Source organism: Pseudophryne corroboree, chromosome 8, assembly GCF_028390025.1.
Source record: "Pseudophryne corroboree isolate aPseCor3 chromosome 8, aPseCor3.hap2, whole genome shotgun sequence".
In the NCBI taxonomy this organism is placed as follows: domain Eukaryota; kingdom Metazoa; phylum Chordata; class Amphibia; order Anura; family Myobatrachidae; genus Pseudophryne; species Pseudophryne corroboree.
This window is the reverse complement of record NC_086451.1, coordinates 449,688,568-449,710,754: the sequence shown is the minus strand read 5'-3', so window position 1 is coordinate 449,710,754 and position 22,187 is coordinate 449,688,568.

Here is a 22,187-nt window from a genome sequence, read left to right as displayed (position 1 = left end):
CCCAACTTTTAGAATAAATTACCATTTAACATGTGAGAGCTCGTTTGTAATTTATCAAATAATTTACCCCTGTGGGTATAGTTATATTGGTAAAGCTAAACGTAAATTTAAGGAACGAATGTCAGCACATCATTCCTCAATCAGATTTGCACTTGAGGGTGGTAAATGTGATCTACCTGTAGCGCGTCATTTTGTCAATACTAGACATAATTTATCTTGTCTACGCTACAGGATGATTGATCACATTCCCCCCTTACGTAGGGGTGACAACAGGGATAATCTGCTATTGCACAGAGAATCCTTCTGGATTCATAAATTAGATGTAATTTATCCTAAGGGTCTTAATGAAATGCTCCCTTTAGCATGATTCTCTTAATAATATGGTAATTTTAGTCCTGATTGTATTTTAGTAACATTAATATTACTGTGTAACATTATCATATTATGTGATACATTAGCTTTACATCAGATAATAGGTGATATGGTGTTATTATTCTGTGTTTATATACCTCTGCTATGTATATTTAAAGATTCTATTTCTATGATGTTGCATTATACACAGGGGCATAGCCAGAACTTTGTGGGCCACATAGCAACATTTTGAAGGGGCCCCCATCCCAGTGCTTCTAGGGAGACACTTCTCTGCAGCAGTTAATTGTATGCCCTATAATAGTGCCCTAGTTCATTGTCTGAACCATAGTGGAGCCTTATTTAATGTTATGCCCCATAGTAGTGCCCTAGTTTCTTTTATGAATGGCAGTAGTGCTTAAGTTCACCCTATGTTACATGTCAGAGCAGCCAATACACATAATGCCGCACAGTACCCCCAATTCACATTATGATATATAGCGCTCCCCGTTCATATTGTGCCTCACTACAGTGCCCCGGTTTATATTATGCTCCAGTTAATTTTATACCACACTAAAATGAGCAGGTCCAGGGACATACCTAAATATATTGCAGGCCCCAAGGAAAAAGATTGAAAGGACCCCTACGTACCCAGTAGCGAATCTTGCTACGGGCAAGCAGGATTTTTGCCCGGGGCGCCGCATTCTGGAGGCAAGATCCGCTACTGGTGCCGCCTGGTGCTGTGTAGATGCGGTGCGCGATGAAGTCATCGCGCACCGCACTGCATTGTGGGAGCGGCACATAGATGCTAGAGGTCATAATTGACCTCTAGTGTCTATGTGGTGCTATGGGAGAGACGTCATGATGGCTCTCCCATAGATCTGAGGAGCGGCGCCGGTGGCCGGAGACGGAGGGCAGCAGCTGTCGGGAAGCAGGAGCGAGGATTGTGAGTATTAATTTCTTTTCTTTTTTTTTTGTAAGCGGCGCAACTAGGGGGCACAACTCTATAGGGGGCACAGTACTGGGGGCTATACTACTGGGGCACAACTCTACAGGGGGCACAGTACTGGGGGCAGTACTACAGTGGGCACAGCTACAGGGGGCACTACTACAGTGGGCACAGCTACAGGGGGCACAACTACTGAGGGCACAGCTACAGTGGGCATAACTGACCACGCCCCTTCTCCATGAAGCCCCGCCCCTATTTCTCTAACGTCCTAAGTGGATGCTGGGGACTCCATAAGGACCATGGGGAATAGACGGGCTCCGCAGGAGATAGGGCACTCTAGAAAAGAATTAGGTCTACTGGTGTGCACTGGCTCCTCCCTCTATGCCCCTCCTCCAGACCTCAGTTAAGAATCTGTGCCCGAACGAGAAGGGTGCAACTTAGTGAGCTCTCCAGAGCTTGCTGAGAAGAAAAGTATTTTGTTAGGTTTTATTATTTTCAGAGAGCTTCTGCTGGCAACAGACTCTCTGCTACGTGGGACTGAGGGGAGAGAAGCAAACCTTACCAACTACGGGATAGGTTGCGCTTCTTAGGCTACTGGACACCATTAGCTCCAGAGGGATCGAACACAGGTACTAACCATTGGCGGTCCGATCCCGGAGCCGCGCCGCCGTCCCCCTCGCATAGCCAGAAGCAAGAAGCACGGTGTACAGCAGAAATCGGCGGCAGAAGACTTCAGTCTTCACTAAGGTAGCGCACAGCACTGCAGCTGTGCGCCATTGCTCCCACAGCACACCACACACTCCGGTCACTGTAGGGTGCAGGGCGCAGGGGGGGGCGCCCTGGGCAGCAATAAGGTACCTTTTGGCAAAGGTAAGCAGACATACAGGTAGGCACTGTATGTCTGCATGAGCCCCCGCCATTATTCACACAAAATCGCGGGACAGAAAGCCGCCATGAAGGGGGCGGGGCTTCTTCCTCAGCACTCACCAGCGCCATTTTCTCTTCACAGTTCCGCTGGAAGGAAGCTCCCCAGACTCTCCCCTGCAGAATCACGATTGAGGGGTGGAAAAAAGAGGGGAGGGGGGCACATAAATTTAGGCGCAAATCAGATAATACAGCAGCTACTGGGTAAACACTGAGTTACTGTGTTTTTTCCTGGGTCATATAGCGCTGGGGTGTGTGCTGGCAAACTCTCTCTCTGTCTCTCCAAAGGGCATTATGGGGGAACTGTCTTCAAAAAGGGCTTCCCCTGTGTGCATGGTGTGTCGGTACGCGTGTGTCGACATGTCTGATGTAGAAGGCTCCCATAAGGAGGTGATGGAGAAAATATGTGTGTAAGAAGGTGTCGCCGTTGACAACGCCGACACCTGTTTGGATATGTGTAATTTAGTGCTAAGAAAAAGATATTGCACAAAGGAGGTTAGGAAACAGACAGGAAATCTACCATGTCTGTCCCTATGCTGCAGGGACCGTCAGAGTCTCTCAATGTTCACTATCCAAGATAATAGACACTGATATCGACACAGAGTTTGACTCCAGTGTCGACTATGATAATGCAGAATTACAGCCAGGTTGGCAGTAAAGTATTCATTATATGTTTATTGTAATGAAATGTGCATATCACTGATGACTCATCTGTCCCTGACACGAGGGTACACAGGTGTAAGGGGGAGAAAGCTGAGGTAACTTTCCCTCCTCTCATGAGGAAAAAGGGCGGGAATCTCCAGACAAAACTGCAGCTTCCCACAAAGATTTCTCAGGCAGTAAGTATCCTTTACCCACTAGGGCCAGGATAAGATGGGAATCTTCCCCTAGGGTGTCACAAGAGGCAGCCCTGATGTTACAGCTATTCTCAGGGATCCTGTAGATAGCGTGCACATTCTGGTACACTACTCAGACCGGCAATTGGGTCAGCATGGGTTTATAGCGCTATAGCAGCGTGGACAGGTACCTTATCAGCAGAGATAGAGGGCCAGATGTACTAAGCCTGAAAAGTGATAAATATCACCGTGATAAAGCACCAGCCAATCGGCTCCTAACTGCCATGTCACAGGCTGTGTTTGAAAAATGACAGTTAGGAGCCGATTGGCTGGTGCTTTATCACAGTGATATTTATCACTTTTCAGGCTTAGTACATCTGGCCCAGAGACCCTAGTATGTATAGAGATATATATGGGATATATATATTTATATTAATGATATTGTCTTAAGAGATATGTATATATATATATATATATATATATATAGACATGCCCATAGAGACATGAGTATACTGGGTCCCAGTGACAAAAGCTATGTCGATTTCTGCTTGACGTGTCCTGTACAATGGACAGACGATGCAGCCTTAAGAGGCATATGGAAGGCTGAGGATTGGGTGGAGATGGTTTATCGGATCGGGTCTCCACGGCTATATCTGGTAATTCTGATATTTGGCCTTATATCCCTACACTGCCTAGGAAAGCACGACATTATCAAATGTAGCCTTTCGAATAAAGACACAAGAAAGTCTGAGATGCGTCCTTTCTTGCCAAGAGGCGGGGGCAGAGAAAGTCCTCCCAGGCCTCTACATAAACCACCGCATGTCGCTGGGGCTCCACAGGCGGAGCTAGGCCCGGTGGAGGCACGTTTTCGGAAGTGCAGCCGAAAGTGGGTTCACTACCTGTTAGATATAGTGTATCTCAGGGATACAAGAAAAAATGCCCCCTCACCGACGGCCCTGACGGCTTCCCCTCACGAGAGGGAAACAGTGTGAACTGCATTTCACAAATTGTATATTCAACAGGTGGTGGTCAAGGTTCCCCTCATTCAACAAGGAGGGGATTATTTTTATTTGACCATGTTGTGGTCCCAAAACCAAAAGGTTTGGTCAGACCCATATTGAATTAAAATCCCTGAACATATACCTGAAAAGGGGCAAGTTCTAGATGGCATCACTTAGAGCGGTCGTTGTAAGCCTGAAAGGGGGTTCGGGACATAAGGATGAATACCTTCAGGTCCCCAGTTATCCACCTCATCAGGCGTACCTCAGTATTGCGGTACGGGATTGTCATTACCAGTTTAGACCAGGGTAATGGCGGAAGTGAGGGTGATCCTGTGGTAGCAAGGTGTCACTATTGTCACGTATTTAGAAGATCTCTACATAAAAGCGAGATCAAAAGAGCAGTTGCTGAACGTGTAACGGTAACACGACTGAATTCTATATATTCCAAAGTCGCAGTTGGTTCCTACAGCTCATCTTCCCATACTAGGCATGATCCTAGACACAGACCAGAAAGGGGTTTATCTCCCAATAGAGAGAGCTCAGGAGCTCGTGACACTGGTCAGAAATCTATTATACACAAAGAAGGTGTTAGTGCATCACTGCACTCGAGTCCTGGGAAAGATGGTGGCATCATAAGAGACCATTCCCGTCGGCAGGTTCCATGCAAGGAGCTTTCAGTGGGATTTACTGGACAAGTGGTCCGGATCACAGCTTCAGAAGCATCGGTTAATCACCCTATCCCCCAGGGCCAGGGTGTCTCTCATGTGGTGGCTGCAGAGTGCTCACCTTCGCGAGGGCCGCTGATTCGGCATTCAGGACTGGGTCCTGGTGGCCACGGATGCAAGCCTCCGAGGGTGGGGGGGCAGTCACACAGGGAAGAAATTTCCAAGGTCTGTGGTCAAGTCAGGAGACTTGCCTTCACATTAACATCCTGGACATAAGGGCTATATAAAACGCCCTACGTCAAGCGGAGACCCTGCTTCGCGACCAACCTGTTCTGATTCACTCAGACAACATCACCGCAGTGGCTCATGTAAACCGCCAAGGCGGTACAAGGAGCAGGGTGGCGTGGATGGAAGCCACCAGATTTCTTCGCTGGGCGGAGAATCACGTAAGCGCACTGTCAGCAGTGTTCATTTCGGGCAACTGGGAAGCAGACTTCCTCAGCAGGCACGGCCTACACCCGGGAGAGTGGGGACTTCATAAAGAAGTTTTAACGCTGATGGCGAGTCGGTGGGAACTGCCACAAGTGGACATAATGGCATCTCACCTTAACAAAAAGCTACGGCGGTATGGCGCCAGGTCAAGAGACCCTCAGGCGATAGCTGTGGATACGCTAATGACACCGTGGGTGTTACAGTCGGTGTATGTATTTTCCCCTCGTCATCTCATACCCAAGGTACTGAGAATCATAAGGAAAAGAGGGGTGAGAACAATACTCATTGTTTCGGATTGGCCAAGAAGAACTTGGTATCCAGATCTGCAAGAGATGCTCACAGAGGACCCATGGCCTCGGCCTCTAAGACAGGCTTGGTTGCAACAGGGGCCCTGTCTGTTTCAAGAAGATGGAGCAAATATGTGTGTGAGTGAGTGTCTCCGTCGACGATGCCGACACCTGTTTGGATATGTGCTAAGGTGAATTTATTGCACCTAAGTTTGGAGAACGGACAGGAAATCTACCCATGTCTGTCCTTATGTCGCAGAGACCGTTAGAGTCTCTCAAAGTTCACTATCCAAAATAAGGGACGCTGAGAGCGACACGGCGTTTGACTCCAGTGTAGACTACTATAATGTACAGTGTTCAATGTGACGGTTGAACATTATCACCGTATATGGCTATGTTGCTCGATGTGAGGCAAGGAATGCTCCTACTGAGGAATTCCAGCTGGGCCGTTTTCTTTCACTTCCTACAGTCGGGAGTGTCTTTGGGCCTAAGAATAGGATCCATTAAGGTCCAGATATCGGGCTTATCCATTTTCTTTAAAAAAGAACTGACTTCTCTTCCTGCAGTTCAGACCTTTGTGAAGGGAGTGCTGCATATACAGCCCCCGTTTGTGCCTCCAGTGGCACCTTGGGATCTGAACGTGGAGTTGATTTTCTTGAAATCACATTGGTTTGAACCACTGAAATCGGTAGAGTTAAAATATCTCACGTAGAAGGTGGTCATGCTTTTAGCCTTAGCTTTAGCTAGGCGTGTGTCGGAATGGGCGGCTTTGTCGCATATAAAGACCCTATCTGGTTTTTCATATGGACAGGGCAGAATTGCGGATTCGTCAGCAATTTCTACCGAAGGTAGTGTCATCTTCTCATATGAAACAACCTATTGTGGTGCCTGTAGCTACCAGTGGCTGGAAGGATTCCGAGTTACTAGATGTAGTGCGGGCTTTGAAGAGTTATGTGGCCAGAACGGCTAAGGTCAGGAAAACGGAGTCGCTGTTTATCCTGTATGCATCCAACAAGCTGGGTGCTCCTGCTTCAAAGCAAACTATTGCTCGCTGGAACTGTGACACGATTCAGCAGGCTCATTCTGCGGCTGGGTTGCCGCATCCAAAATCAGTAAAGACCCATTCCACAAGAAAGGTGGGCTCTTCTTGGGCGGCTACCCGAAGGGTCTCGGCATTGCAACTTTGCCTAGCAGCTACTTGGTCTGGATCAAACACATTTGCAAAGTTCTACAGGTTTGATACCCTAGCTGAGGAGGACCTTGAGTTTGCTCATTTGGTGCTGCAGAGTCATCCGCACTCTCCCGCCCGTTTGGGTGCTTTGGTATAATCCCCATGGTCCTTACGGAGTCCCCAGCATCCACTTAGGACGTTAGAGAAAATAAGATTTTACTCACCGGTAAATCTATTTCTCGTAGTCCGTAGTGGATGCTGGGCGCCCGTCCCAAGTGCGGACTTCTTCTGCAATACTTGTATATAGTTATTGCTTAACAAAGGGTTATGTTATATTACATCAGGTTGTCTGATGGTTTGTAATTGTTCATACTGTTAACTGGGTTTGATTATCACGAGTTATACGGTGTGATTGGTGTGGCTGGTATGAGTCTTACCCTGGATTCCAAAATCCTTTCCTTGTAATGTTAGCTCGTCCGGGCACAGTTTCCTTAACTGAGGTCTGGAGGAGGGGCATAGAGGGAGGAGCCAGTGCACACCAGTAGACCTAATTCTTTTCTAGAGTGCCCTATCTCCTGCGGAGCCGCTATTCTTATGGTCCTTACGGAGTCCCCAGCATCCACTACGGACTACAAGAAATAGATTTACCGGTGAGTAAAATCTTATTTTTTCACCCTGGGTGCCACAAGGTCTAGATTCGGCCCTGTACGTACCACCCAATGGCGAAAAATGTATATAACACGTGTACCTTTGACAGGGAAGGTGGACCCCTCTCAGCTCTGGGCCCCATAGCAGCTGCACTGCCTGCACCTATGGTAGCTACGCCGTTGATTATACATGATGATGCCTGTTTGCCATTCAGCTCCGTCAGATTGTGTATTTCCTACTGTTGTCATGGTGATGGGGGTCATGTGGTATGACGTGCATCATGTCGAGTTACGGTGACGTCATCATCGGGAGACGCGGCCGGCGGGTGTCCGGGACTAGCATCACATGTGTGTTTGGTGAGGGGTACAAGCAGTGGTAAGTTGTCTCTCTCATTTTTATGTATCCTGACGAAAATCTTATGTGATTGAAACATTGATACCAATGCTGGCTGCGTCTGTGTCTTGCTTTACTGGGATCCGTGAGTGCCGCATCTATTGGTTTCTATTAGGGATGAGAGGGTTCGGTTCCCTGAGAACCGAACCCTACTGAACATCACATCCCGAACCCAGTTCCGAGCTGGGCTCGGGACTTCCTGCCAGACTCACAAACCAGAACGAGACAAATTGTCATCATCCCACTGTCGGATTCTCGCAGGTTTTGGATTCCATATAAGGAGCCGCGCATCACCACCATCTTCACTCCAGTCCTGGAGAGTGTAGTAAGAGGACATGTCTCCTCAGTGTCTGTACGGGAAAGTGGCGTGGCGTGTGGGGTGGTGACCTACTCTTATGTGTCATTCCAGTGCTGTCTTGTGATGCATCAGTCCAGTGGTGGTGTCTTGTGCTGCATCAGTCCAGTCACAGTGGTGGTGTCCTGTGCTGTCAAAAGTCCAGTGCTGCTGTATAAGTCCAGTCCAGTGGTGCTGTCTTGTGCTGCATCAGTTTAGTGGTGGTGTCCTGTGCTGCCATAAGCCCAGTGCTGCTGTATAAGTCCAGTCCAGTGGTGCTGTCTTGTGCTGCATCAGTCCAGTGGTGGTGTCCGGTGCTGCCATAAGTCCAGTGGTGCTGCTGTATAAGTCCAGTGCAGTGGTGCTGTGTTGTGTTGCATCAGTCCAGTGGTGGTGTCCTGTGCTGCCATAAGTCCAGTGGTGGTGTCCTGTGCTTCCATAAGTCCAGTGGTGCTGCTGTATAAGTCCACTCCAGTGGTGCTGTCTTGTGCTGCATCAGTCGAGTGGTGGTGTCTTGTGCTGCATCAGTCCAGTCACAGTGGTGGTGTCCTGTGCTGCCATAAGTCCAGTGGTGCTGCTGTATAAGTCCAGTGCAGTGGTGCTGTGTTGTGTTGCATCAGTCCAGTGGTGGTGTCCTGTGCTGCCATAAGTCCAGTAGTGGTGTCCTGTGCTTCCATAAGTCCAGTGGTGCTGCTGGATAAGTCCACTCCAGTGGTGCTGTCTTGTGCTGCATCAGTCGAGTGGTGGTGTCTTGTGCTGCATCAGTCCAGTCACAGTGGTGGTGTCCTGTGCTGCCATAAGTCCAGGGGTACTGCCGTATAAGTCCAGTCCAGTGGTGCAGCCGTATAAGTTCAGGGGTACTGCCGTATAAGTTCAGGGGTACTGCCGTATAAGTTCTGGTGGTACTGCCGTATAAGTCCAGTGGTACTGCCATATAAGTCCAGTGATACTGCCGTATAAGTTCAGGGGTACTGCCGTATAAGTCCAGTGGTACTGCCGTATAAGTCCAGTGGTACTGCCGTATAAGTTCAGGGGTACTGCTGTATAAGTCTAGTCCAGTGGTACTGCTGTATAAGTCCAGTGGTTCTGCCGTATAAGTCCAGTGGTTCTGTCGTATAAGTCCAGTCCAGCGGTGCAGCCGTATAAGTCCAGGGGTACTGCCATATAAGTCCAGTGGTACTGTCGTATAAGTCCAGTCGGGTGGTACAACCGTATAAGTTCACGGGTACTGCCGTATAAGTCCAGTGGTGCTGTCCTGTGCTGTATATTATTTACTCCAAATAAAGGGGTTATTACTATTTAATCCAAATCATTTTTACAGGGTTTGCCCTGTGTGGTGTAGGGGTACGCTCTTCTGCGCCGCAGACTGTTATATAACTCCGTCCAAATAAAAGGGTTATTATTATCCAAATTATTTTTACAGGCTTTGCAGTGTGTGTGTGGTTTAGGGGTACACTCTCCTGTGCCACCAATATTGTTATATAACTCCGTCCAAATAAAAGGGTTATTATTATCCAAATTATTTTTACAGGCTTTGCCGTGTGTGTGTGGTTTACGGGTACACTCTTCTCCTATGCCACCAATATTGTGCGTGTATTATATCTGGGCAAATTCCAGCACATCCCATGTTTTGCACATACAATTAATTTGGTGGTGCAGAATTTTTTGAGAAATAACAGGGGCGTACAGGAGATGCTGTCGGTGGCCCGAAAAATTGCGGGCCACTTTCGACATTCAGCCACTGCGTGCCACTCCTAGATGGGCCTGGTGTTTGTGCCACAGACTTGTGTTCCTTAGCTTAGTCATACAACAACCTCGGTGCACCTCTTTTTCTTCTTTGCATCATGTGCTGTTTGGGGACTAGTTTTTTATAAATGCCATCCTGTCTGACACTGCAGTGCCGCTACTAGATGGGCCAGGTGTTTGTGCCTCACACTTGTGTTGCTTAGCTTAGCCATCCAGAGACCTTGGTGCACCTCTTTGTCTTCTTTGCATGATGTGCTGTTTGGGGCCTATTTTTTAAAACTGCCCTCCTGTCTGACACGGCAGTGCCACTCCTAGATGGGCCAGGTGTTTGTGCCGCCCACTTGTGTCGCTTAGTTTAGTCATCCAGCAACCTCGGCGCAACCTTTTGGCCTAAAAACAATATTGTGAGGTGTTCAGAATAGACTGGAAATGAGTGGAAATGAATGATATTGAGGTTAATAATACAATAGGATCAAAATTACCCCAAATTCTGTGATTTTAGCTGTTTCTGTGTTTTCCCCCCCAAAAAAAATCATCCAGATCCAAAACCAAAAACCAAAACCCAAAAGGGTGGTTTTGGCAAAACCAATCCAGATCCAAAACACGAGCGAGGATCCAGATCCAAAACCAAAAAAACAAAACACGAAAAGTGCCCGCCGCACATCTCTAGCTTCTTTCTATCTTACGCTATCTCACAAATATTTAAAATACCCGCTCTATACTATATGTCCCTTGATCCCGTCTATGTGTTTAATAATGTGGCTTGTGTTTTCTGTCTAGGGGGTCTATATTGACTATGTGTTCTAGTACTCCTACAATCTCTGGCAAAATGCCCTTCCTTCCTACAAGTGTAACATATTATTGACCATTAGGGATCTGGGGTTTGGACTGATGGGTCTTACCAGTATGTGCCAGTATACTTACCGTCCTCAACTTCTCCACCTGTTGTTCTCTGCGCCTTTCACTATTCTTGTGATGTTCAATAGCACACTATCTAAGACTAGCTACTGTGACCCCTTTCCAATTTTGCAAAGAAGTCTGCACCCTGACACTAAATGCCTTATTGAGCCCGTCCATTTGCACAGAGACAGCCACCTCCCATTTTCCGAATTAGTGTTTACCAGTGGTCTTATCCAGATGGAGAGTTTTCTATTACTGCAAGAGACAAAAAATAAGAATTTACTCACCGGTAATTCTATTTCTCGTAGTCCGTAGTGGATGCTGGGGACTCCGTAAGGACCATGGGGATTATACCAAAGCTCCCAAACGGGCAGGAGAGTGCGGATGACTCTGCAGCACCGAATGAGAGAACTCCAGGTCCTCCTCAGCCAGGGTATCAAATTTGTAGAATTTTGCAAACGTGTTTGCCCCTGACCAAGTAGCTGCTCGGCAAAGTTGTAAAGCCGAGACCCCTCGGGCAGCCGCCCAAGATGAGCCCACCTTCCGTGTGGAATGGGCTTTTACAGATTTAGGCTGCGGTAAGCCTACCCCAGAATGCGCCAGCTGAATAGTGGAAAATCAGATAAGGGCTTTTACAAGACAAAGCCGCCAATTCTGAAACCCGCCTGGCCGACGCCAGGGCCAACAGCATGACCACTTTCCACGTGAGATATTTTAAATCCACAGTCTTAAGTGGTTCGAACCAATGTGATTTCAGGAATGCCAAAACCACATTGAGATCCCAAGGTGCCACTGGGGGCACAAAAGGAGGCTGAATATGCAGAACTCCTTTCACCAAAGTCTGAACTTCAGGCAGTGAAGCCAGTTCTTTCTGGAAGAAAATTGACAGAGCCGAAATCTGGACCCTTATGGACCCCAACTTGAGGCCCAACGTCACCCCTGCTTGCAGGAAATGACCCAGTTGAAATTCCTCCGTCGGGGCCTTCATGGCCTCACACCAAGCAACATATTTCCGCCAAATGCGGTGATAATGTCTTGCGGTGACATCCTTCCTGGCTTTGATCAGGGTAGGGATGACTTCCTCCGGAATACCCTTTTCCTTCAGGATCCGGTGTTCAACCGCCATGCCGTCAAACACAGCCGCGGTAAGTCTTGGAACAGACAGGGTCCCTGCTGCAGCAGGTCTTGTCTGAGCGGCAGAGGCCAAGGGTCCTCTGCAAGCATCTCTTGAAGTTCCGGGTACCAAGCTCTTCTTGGCCAATCTGGAACCACGAGTATGGTTTTCACTCCTCGCCTTCTTATTATTCTCAGTACCTTGAGTATGAGAGGTAGAGGAGGAAACACATAAACCGACTGGTACACCCATGGTGTCACTAGAGCGTCCACCGCTATCGCCTGAGGGTCTCTTGACCGGGCGCAATATCTTTTCAACTTCTTGTTGAGGCTGGACGCCATCATGTCTACCTGTGGTTTTTGCCACCGGTTGACCAGCATTTGGAAGACTTCTGGATGAAGTCCCCATTCTCCCGGGTGGAGGTCGTGCCTGCTGAGGAAGTCTGCTTCCCAGTTGTCCACTCCCGGAATGAACACTGCTGTCAGTGCTAATACATGATTCTCTGCCCATCTGAGAATCCTTGTGGCTTCTGCCATCACCATCCTGCTTCTCGTGCCGCCCTGTCTGTTTACATGGGCGACCGATGTGATGTTGTCTGACTGGATCAGAACCGGCTGGTTTTGAAGCAGGGGTCTTGCCTGGCTTAGGGCATTGTAAATGTCCCTTAGCTCCAGGATATTTATGTGAAGAGAAATCTCCTGATTTGACCACAGTCCTTGGAAATTTCTTCCCTTTGTGACTGCCCCCCAGCCCCGAAGGCTGGCATCCGTGGTCACCAGGACCCAGTCCTGTATTCCGAATCTGCGGCCATCTAGTAGATGAGCCCTCTGCAGCCACCACAGGAGCGACACCCTGGTTCTGGATGATAGGGTTATCCGCTGTTGCATCTGGAGATAGGACCCGGACCATTTGTCCAACAGGTCCCACTGGAACGTCCTTGCGTGGAACCTTCCGAATGGAATTGCTTCGTATGAAGCAACCATTTTTCCCAGGACTCGTGTGCATTGATGTACCGACACTTTTCCTGGTTTTAGGATGTCTCTGACCAGAGATGACAATTCCTCGGCTTTTTCCAGTGGAAGAAACACTCTTTTCCGGTCTGTGTCCAGAATCATTCCCAGGAACAGAAGATGTGTCGTCGGGACCAGCTGTGACTTTGGAATATTGAGAATCCAGCCGTGCTGTTGCTGCACTTCCCGAGAAAGTGCCACCCACACTACCAACTGTTCTTTGGACCTCGCCTTTATCAGGAGATCGTCCAAGTACGGGATAATTAAAACTCCCTTCTTGCGAAGGAGTATCATCATTTCGGCCATTACCTTGGTAAAGACCCTCGGTGCCGTGGATAACCCAAACGGCAGCGTCTGGAACTGATAATGACAGTCTTGTACCACAAATCTGAGGTACTCCTGGTGCGGAGGGTAAATGGGGACATGCAGGTACGCATCCTTGATGTCCAGGGAGACCATGTAATCCCCCTCGTCCAGGCTCGCAATAACCGCCCTGAGCGATTCCATCTTGAACTTGAACCTTTTGATATAAGTGTTCAAGGATTTAAAATTTAAGATGGGTCTCACCGAACCGTCTGGTTTCGGTACCATAAACATTGTGGAGTAGTAACCCTTTCCTTGCTGAAGGAGGGGTACCTTGACAATCACTTTCTGTGAATACAGTTTTTGAATAGTCACCAACACTGCCTCCCTGGCAGAGGGAGTTGCCGGCAAGGCAGATTTTAGGAAACGGCGGGGGGGAGACGTCTCGAATTCCAGCCTGTACCCCTGAGATACTACTTGAAGGACCCAGGGATCCACTTGTGAGAGAGCCCACTGTGTGCTGAAAAACCTGAGACGTGCCCCCACCGTTCCCGGTTCCGCCTGAGCAGCCCCAGCGTCATGCTGTGGACTTACCGGACGCAGGGGAGGACTTCTGCTCCTGGGAACTAGCTGTGTGCTGCAGCTTTTTCCCCCTTCCTCTGCCCCTCAGCAGAAAGGATGAGCCTCTAGCCCTCTTATTTTTCTGGGGCCAAAAGGACTGTACCTGATAATACGGTGCTTTCTTTTGCTGTGGGGTAGCCTGTGGCAAAAAAGTCGATTTCCCAGCAGTAGCTGTGGAAACGAGGTCTGAAAGACCTTCCCCAAAAAGTTCCACCCCTTTATAGGGTAAAACTTCCATGTGCCGCTTGGAGTCGGCATCACCTGACCATTGCCTAGTCCATAACCCCCGTCTGGCGGCAATGGACATAGCGCTTATTTTTGATGCCAGCCGGCAAATATCCCTCTGTGCATCACGCATGTATAAGACTGCGTCTTTTATATGCTCTATTGTCAGCAAAATATTGTCCCTATCCATGGTATCAATGTTTTCCGACAGGGAGTCTGACCACGCAGCTGCAGCACTGCATATCCAAGCTGATGTAATAGCGGGTCTCAATATAATGCCAGTGTGTGTGTGTATATAGCTTTTAGGGTACTTTCCTGCTTTCTATCAGCAGGTTCTTTTAGGGCGGCCGTATTCGGAGACGGTAGTGCCACCTTCTTTGATAAGCGTGTCAGCGCTTTATCTACCCTAGGGGGCGTTTCCCAGCGTGACCTATCCTCTATGGGGTAAAGGGTACGCAGCCATTAACCGTTTAGAAATGATCAATTTCTTATCTGGGGAAGTCCACGCTTCCTCACACACCTCATTTAATTCGTCAGATGCAGGAAAAACTACTGGTAGTTTTTTCTCACCAAACATAATACCCTTTTTTGTGGTACCAGGGGTATCATCAGAAATGTGTAAAACATTTTTCATTGCCTCAATCATGTAACGGGTGGATCTATTGGAGGGTACACTCGTCTCATCACCGTCAACACTGGAGTCGGTATCCGTGTCGACATCTGTATCTGTCATCTGAGGTAGCGGGCGTTTTAAAGCCCCTGATGACATTTGAGACGCTTGGACAGGCACAAGCTGAGTAGCCGGCTGTCCTATGTCGTCAAACCTTTTATGTAAGGAGCTGACACTGTCAAGTAATTCCTTCCATAAGTCCATCCACACTGGTGTCGACCCCGCAGGGGGTGACATCACATTCACAGGCATTTGCTCCGCTTCCACATCATTATCCTCATCATACATGTCGACACAGCAGTACCGACACCCAGCAGACACACAGGGAATGCTCTTACAGAGGACAGGACCCCACAAAGCCCTTTGGGGAGACAGAGGGAGAGTATGCCAGCACACACCAGGGCGCTATATAACACAGGGATATCACCTATACAGAGTGTTTTCCCTTATAGCTGCCTATATAATATATATACTGCGCCTAAATTGTGCCCCCCCCCCTCTTTTTTTTACCCTTTCTGTAGTGCAGGACTGCAGGGGAGAGCCAGGGAGCTTCCTTCCAGCGGAGCTGTGAGGGAAAAATGGCGCCAGTGTGCTGAGGGAGATGGCTCCGCCCCTTTTTCGGCTGGCTTTCTCCCGCTATTTTATCGTTTCTGGCAGGGGTTAATATACACCTATATAGCCCCTGGGGCTATATATGGTGTTAGTTTTACCAGCCAAGGTGTTAATATTGCTGCTCAGGGCACCCCCCCCCAGCGCCCTGCACCCATCAGTGACCGCAGTGTGTGGTGTGCATGAGGAGCAATGGCGCACAGCTGCAGTGCTGTGCGCTACCTTGGAGAAGACAGAAGTCTTCAGCCGCCGATTTTCCGGACCACCTTCTTGCTTCTGGCTCTGTAAGGGGGACGGCGGAGCGGCTCCGGGAACGGACGACGAGGTCGGGTCCTGTGTTCGATCCCTCTGGAGCTAATGGTGTCCAGTAGCCTAAGAAGCCCAAACTACCACCACTTAGGTAGGTTCGCTTCTTCTCCCCTTAGTCCCTCGCTGCAGTGAGCCTGTTGCCAGCAGGTCTCACTGTAAAATAAAAAACCTAAACTATACTTTCTTCTAGGAGCTCAGGAGAGCCCCTAGTGTGCATCCAGCTCGGCCGGGCACAGAAATCTAACTGAGGCTTGGAGGAGGGTCATAGGGGGAGTAGCCAGTGCACACCAGATAGTCCTAAATCTTTCTATAGAGTGCCCAGTCTCCTGCGGAGCCCGTCTATCCCCATGGTCCTTACGGAGTCCCCAGCGTCCACTAGGACGTCAGAGAAAAAACAAAATATTTTTTAACAAGCTTCTAGGTCATACAAAGTATTCATTCAATCCTTCTCATCCCGTATTAAGGGTCTGTACATGGTCCAACAAACATTTCCGAGCTCATCTTTACTAGGGGCATTACTAGGAATGAATACTTCTTATCTGGTAACTGGAAGAAATACCTGGGGGTTACCTTGTCTCTGTCCGCTTTCCTACTGGCAAATACTAATGTGCGGACAGGTTTTTCTCCATTTCTGACGTTACTTTCTTGATTTTTTTTGTTTTATTTTTGAGTTTTACTATATATGTACAAGAATGATACCATACTTACCTGTTTCACTGGTCTCAGCCACTTTCCCCACAGGCTGCTGCTCTTCTTTTACCGGTTGTATACTCCTCTGAGTGCATGAGAAATGGCTGAAAACAATCAGGTCACCTTCTCCTCCTAAATAAAACTTCAACATTCATTAGTACATATATAGGTTACAATCATATTTTTCATATTTTTATTATTTTCTATAGTTTGTATGCTGGCCGTAACTGCTTCCACATCTACATAAGGCGGTGTACTTGGTTTCTCTTTTTTTTTTCTTCCTACTTGTTTATTGTTGCTACAAGTTCAAACAGTTCTTATATTTCCATTCTTGTCTTATATGACTTTAGTTAGACATACCACCTGCAATACCTTAGGATCAAACTCACCAACCCCTCTTGCTGTCACAGGTTTAAACAATTTGTATGTCTGACCCTTTGTTTTCGGGATTTTATCAGACATATTCTTATCCTTAAGTTCTGCAATACCTCTGGTTCAAAGCTGCCCACTTTAGGGAATGGTACCCTATCTTTGTCAGTCATACGTACCCACTCATTGCATAAAACTTCTGTGTGTGAACCATATTTTTCACACATGATAAACTTCGCGGACCCCTTGGGCCACGATTCTTCAACCTGAACCCTGCACAAACGTCTCTCACTTGAGCAACTGGCTCCCATTATTTGTGGGTCTTGTCTTCTCGGCTATTCCCACAAATTCCAAAATACTCAATATAAGTAGACGGTGGAAGTAGCTCCGAGCACCTTCCACTCGCTCTCACCCACGTTGGCCGGTACTACCATGCACTGTCGATAGCGAAGGCAATGTACCCAACTTAGGGCTCCTATAAGACCTTACAACACCATAATTTCTTTTGGTGGAAGTTCTGTTGGAATATTTTCCTGAGAGAGGCAGCAAAATATTCCTTTTCGGTATCTTTCACTGGAATTGTTTGTAGGGTGAAAAATAGAGAAATTAGATAACTATCCTTCACCCTTTCCAGTGAAGCCCACCAGGGAGATTTCCCGACGTTATCAAAGAAAAACCCCTTTGTCTATACAATCACGTCTGCGTATGCTTTTCCACAGCGCATATGACACAATAATATCACGTTGTGCTGTGTAGAACAAACGGACATGCGATGCAATAGCACAGCCTATAGATACTAGTTATCTATGTGCCCTACGATTGCTGTAGACCACTTAGCCTAGACCACTCTAGACCACATTGTATGGGATTCCACTCAGTCCACTAAGACCACTTTTTCCTAATCACACAGGGTAGCAAACCCTACGCCACCGGGCCTCTACTAACCCAGTGTTACAACTTCCACTAAGTCCACTACAGACCACTTTGTCCACTACAGTTCCTGGGTTCAGCTTCACTCGCTCCGCTTTCACTCACTCAAATATACTTTGTTTTTCTGTACAGAAAATTTTGATTCATTCAGATAGGCAGCTTTACCCCTAGAGGAAATACAGTTTAAACATAACATTTTATACTAATCTTTGGAAACCGAGCAGTTTTGTGCTATTGTAGCGTGGCTACTGTCCCACCTTTACTAAACGACACTATTGTGTAATTTGTACTTAGCGCCCACACTCTTACGCACTTTGCATAAACACGCGACTGTGCGTGTCTCTTATGCTGCATGCGCTGTCCAGTACTTTGTCCGAGACACGTGTACAAAACTGTGCGTCCGCAATAAAACAAATCCCACAACTTCTATAAATGTGAGCAATACCAACTATAATCGCTCACTTAACACAACACCGTTTTTTCTGTATAAACATTTACAACCAGGCCAGACTGTTTGTGTCTTTTACATTTACTTCCTTAAACACTTATTTTAGTTTTAACTATATAGCAACAAATGTATCCGGTTTCACACAGATCTATAATGACTCTAGCAATAATCAATAATTTAAATGATATGATTCAGATTGAATAGCTATCTTGCAGAACATACACTGATATAAATATACACATAATTATAATAATATTATATTATATATATATATATATATATATATATACACACACACACACACCACTTGACTCTCATAGAACCCCCACACAGTACACAAATACTGAATGAATGCACTTCCTTCAAAGTGTCTAATTTGCATATCAACAGAGGTTCATATGCCTGTTCAAGAGGGTAGTGGGACAGGTTAATTAACATTTCAATGGCTATCCTAAACTAGCAAGCAGAGTTAACTAAATCCGGGAGGAAAAAGAAAAAAACACCTTTTTTTTAAATATCTGTGTGTAATTCGTATATCAAGTATTCATCTCACTATTAACGCTAACTAGGCCCAATTGAAACTATGTGTGATTGACTATGGCATGGGTTAAATAAATGCATTGGTAACTCATAAATGGTGTTTGATGTGACCAAGGAAAGCTGATTATACTGAGCAGACTGAAAATCAGCTATTTAGGAAATTACCTTCCCAAAATGGCCACTGCTCCTCCCCCTTCCACATCCATGAGGATTACATAAAATGGTGGACAGGCCATGTGGTTAGTCCAAAATGGAGGACAGACCATGCGGCTTCCTTTGTCACAAAGAAATCACACAATATACAAGTACCAGAAGTTATTTTAGGCCTGAGTTAAAAAAAAAAAAAAAACTATATCAAGACTATGCAGCAACTTTTAAACCTACTTAACAGATAAACAATCCAAACTGAATCAAACACAATATGACTTATTTGAACCCTGTTTTGCAACAATAAAGATACATTTTAGCATCTTAAATATTATGAGAAACGCATTGTCCCTTGAAATTTCATATCATTGGCTTACTGATAACACAATACACACGGATATGATTTTCTCAGCTTTAGGATGCGTCCATCACAAGCTGATCGACCACAGCATCGCGTTTATAATGTACAGTGCATCATTAAGACCCTGATATCGCGGACCAGCCCCCATCTAAGAATGCCAAATTGCTTTCTCACAAATATTTAAAATGCCCGCTCTAATATATATTGTAGACGCCTGCACCTCTTATTACCATATGCGATAAAAGTGTGCTGTACATCGCAAAACACTGCATCCCATAAGAGAAAACAATACACCCACACATTATCTGAGTTCCAAAGCTCATTGATGTATATTTCACTCCTGAGGAAGCTGGTAGTTAACATCAGCGAAACGCGTAGAGACGATACTGCTGGACAGATTTCACTGATTATCCCCTGCTAAATTGGAGAACTTTCTACTTTCGACTGACCCGGATGGCACGAATTGGTCTCTCCACCTTGGACCCAACCTGTTATGGTGAGATTGAAAAAAATCCCTACCTGCATGAAAAAGCTTGCACATTGTGCTTAAAAGAGGGAATTTCAAAAGTTGTCACTCACCAAATATCCTTACTGTGGACCGTAATCTGGAGAGAATCCTAGCCTGGGGTACCATTTAATTCTCCTAGGGGAATAGTGAATGTCCTTGACCCACGAACTGAGCTTTTTAAGCTGATGACCCATGAACTGAGTCTTTTTTAGCCAAATATAGATGTCATAAGTTCTATATGTTTTCAAATATTTTAATAAATTATTTTATTAATTCAACATAAAACCTACCGTCCTTTTTGAATTGTATTTTCTCTATCATTAATTATGTCATTTTGATTTTTTGAGAGATTAGAGGGATTAACCCACTGGTACAACACAGCGCAGGTGTCTTTTCTTTCGTTTTTTGTGACTATATTGGGGATTACCACCCCCTACACCAGCTGCTATTGACAGCGCACCCCATCCATATTTCTCCTTCATTGATGTATATATTTGTTATTAAAAGGATATGGATTCAATATATATTACAATGTACAGTATACCTATAATTACATGGTTACACTCACACAGTAAGCAGTTAAAACATACAGTTACATACAGTTACAGGCCAGCAATACAATACCATTTCCTCAATGCATCTTATGTCTCTCTCTCTCTCTGTAAATAAATACAGTAACTGGTCTGCCAGCAAGTCCATCATCCTCTGAGACCAAACAGCAACTAACTTCCTGTGTGGTCAACAATGTGTTATCTAGTTTGGGGGAGGGAACTTATTCATGATGAGTCACTAGTCTCTTTGTATATGCTAATCAGGTTCAGCCTTGAAGACATCCAAAGAGCTGGCCTGAGCTTCCTGTCCACTACCTGTATGAAATATCTATTGTTCTAATAAAAGTGATTTTAGCTTTTCATACATTTGTAGCCCTGTAAAACTAAGTGGATGATGAAGAGGAGATACATGATGATCTCTGTTCCCTGAGGCTTACATTAAATATATATATATGTATCTATATATATTTATATATATATAAACTAGTTATCCAATGCTTGTGTACATATATGAACTATATACTATATAATTACTGCCTTTGTAAATAGATGAAATATATTCACATTGTTTGATGTAACTCTTGTACTGTATATATATATATATTTGGGGGTTGTTGGTGGAGAACGGGGATATTGGACATTAATGTGTTAAACGGTACTGTGGTACGTTGGCACGAGCAGGAGTAGCTTGAATCTTCCAGAAGCTCTCGTGCTGACTGATATGTGCCCGGATTGAGAGAGCCGTTAAGGGAAGCTCGAGGGGGAGCGGGAGAGAGAGCCGCGAGGACATTGAGACGCTGAGGAGATCTGTGTGCGGCTGAGGTGTTTGACAGGAGGCGCTGTGTAGTCCGGCGCCGGAGCCCACCCGTACGTACCCCGAGGAAAAGAGATAGAGCGGAGGGTGGCTGAGGAGAGTGACGGGACGGAGCGGCTAGGCGGTACATTGACCTTACCTGACACGGAGCTTCGGTGGGGTTCAAGGAGCTGCAGATCCCTGACGGAGCTGCAGAGGAGAGAAGAAGGGACAGTGTGTGTAAATCTTCCCCAAGGGACGCCTTCAGGGAGGCGGCCACGGAGTGTGTGACCAACCGGAGCCATGAGTGAGTACATAAGGGAGGAAGTGGGAGGCATATTCTATCCCTCCAAATAAGGACAAATCCTGCCCAGCATAGACTGAGACTTAGAAGGGCAGCTAAAGGAAGGGAAATTAGCACAGTGCATCCTATTATCCCCTTCAGCAGCGGTCTCACTTTGACTGTAATATGTATTATATTATATATTCTTCAGCAGCAGACTCACCAGGCATAGGCAAGTGTTTTATCATAGCATATACTTAAGCTGACTCCCTATCTCAGTAAACCTGTGTACAGAGAATTATTGCTGTACAGTATAACTTGAGAGCTTACCACCAAGAGTTGGTGTATAGAGCTAATATGAGACATTGCATATAGCAAGGACACACTGCTCCGTTAAAGCATAAAGGGAATGCTGAGTAAATTGCAGTCCGTTGACACACTGCTCCGGTAAGGAATAAAAGGAATGCTGGAGATAATTGCAGCCAGTTGTATTAGTTGAGTGGCTGTTATAAAGAGCCTCAAGAAAGGGGTGTTTGCTCCAGAGATGGGGGAGGAGAGCCTGCATTGATTGATATTAGGTGATTATCGAGGATAACTATCTTCTGGAAATGGACTAATGGTCACCAATATTATATGGGAAACACCATTGTGACACTTTATAGAAAATGTCATATTAAAAACAGAGCGTGAGGAGAACAAGGATAAGGAAAGGAGGATACCCAGGCACCATACAGACTAGGTTAGAATATGGCATCCTCTCACTGAGAAATCCACCATAAGCTAATTTGAACCAACCGAGAGATCGTCTATATAGGTGGAATATTTTATAGCGAGGACGAGATTAAAGAATGCTATACAACAGCAAAGGAACATTATATATATAGACGGAGTTTAGTATGCCATGAAATTTCTAGTGTCATAAGAGGCTTATGTGCTACTGGTAACATTTCTTTTTTTCAACGACTAACCATCCACACGAAACTCTCATATCTGATATAAACAGTTATATAAT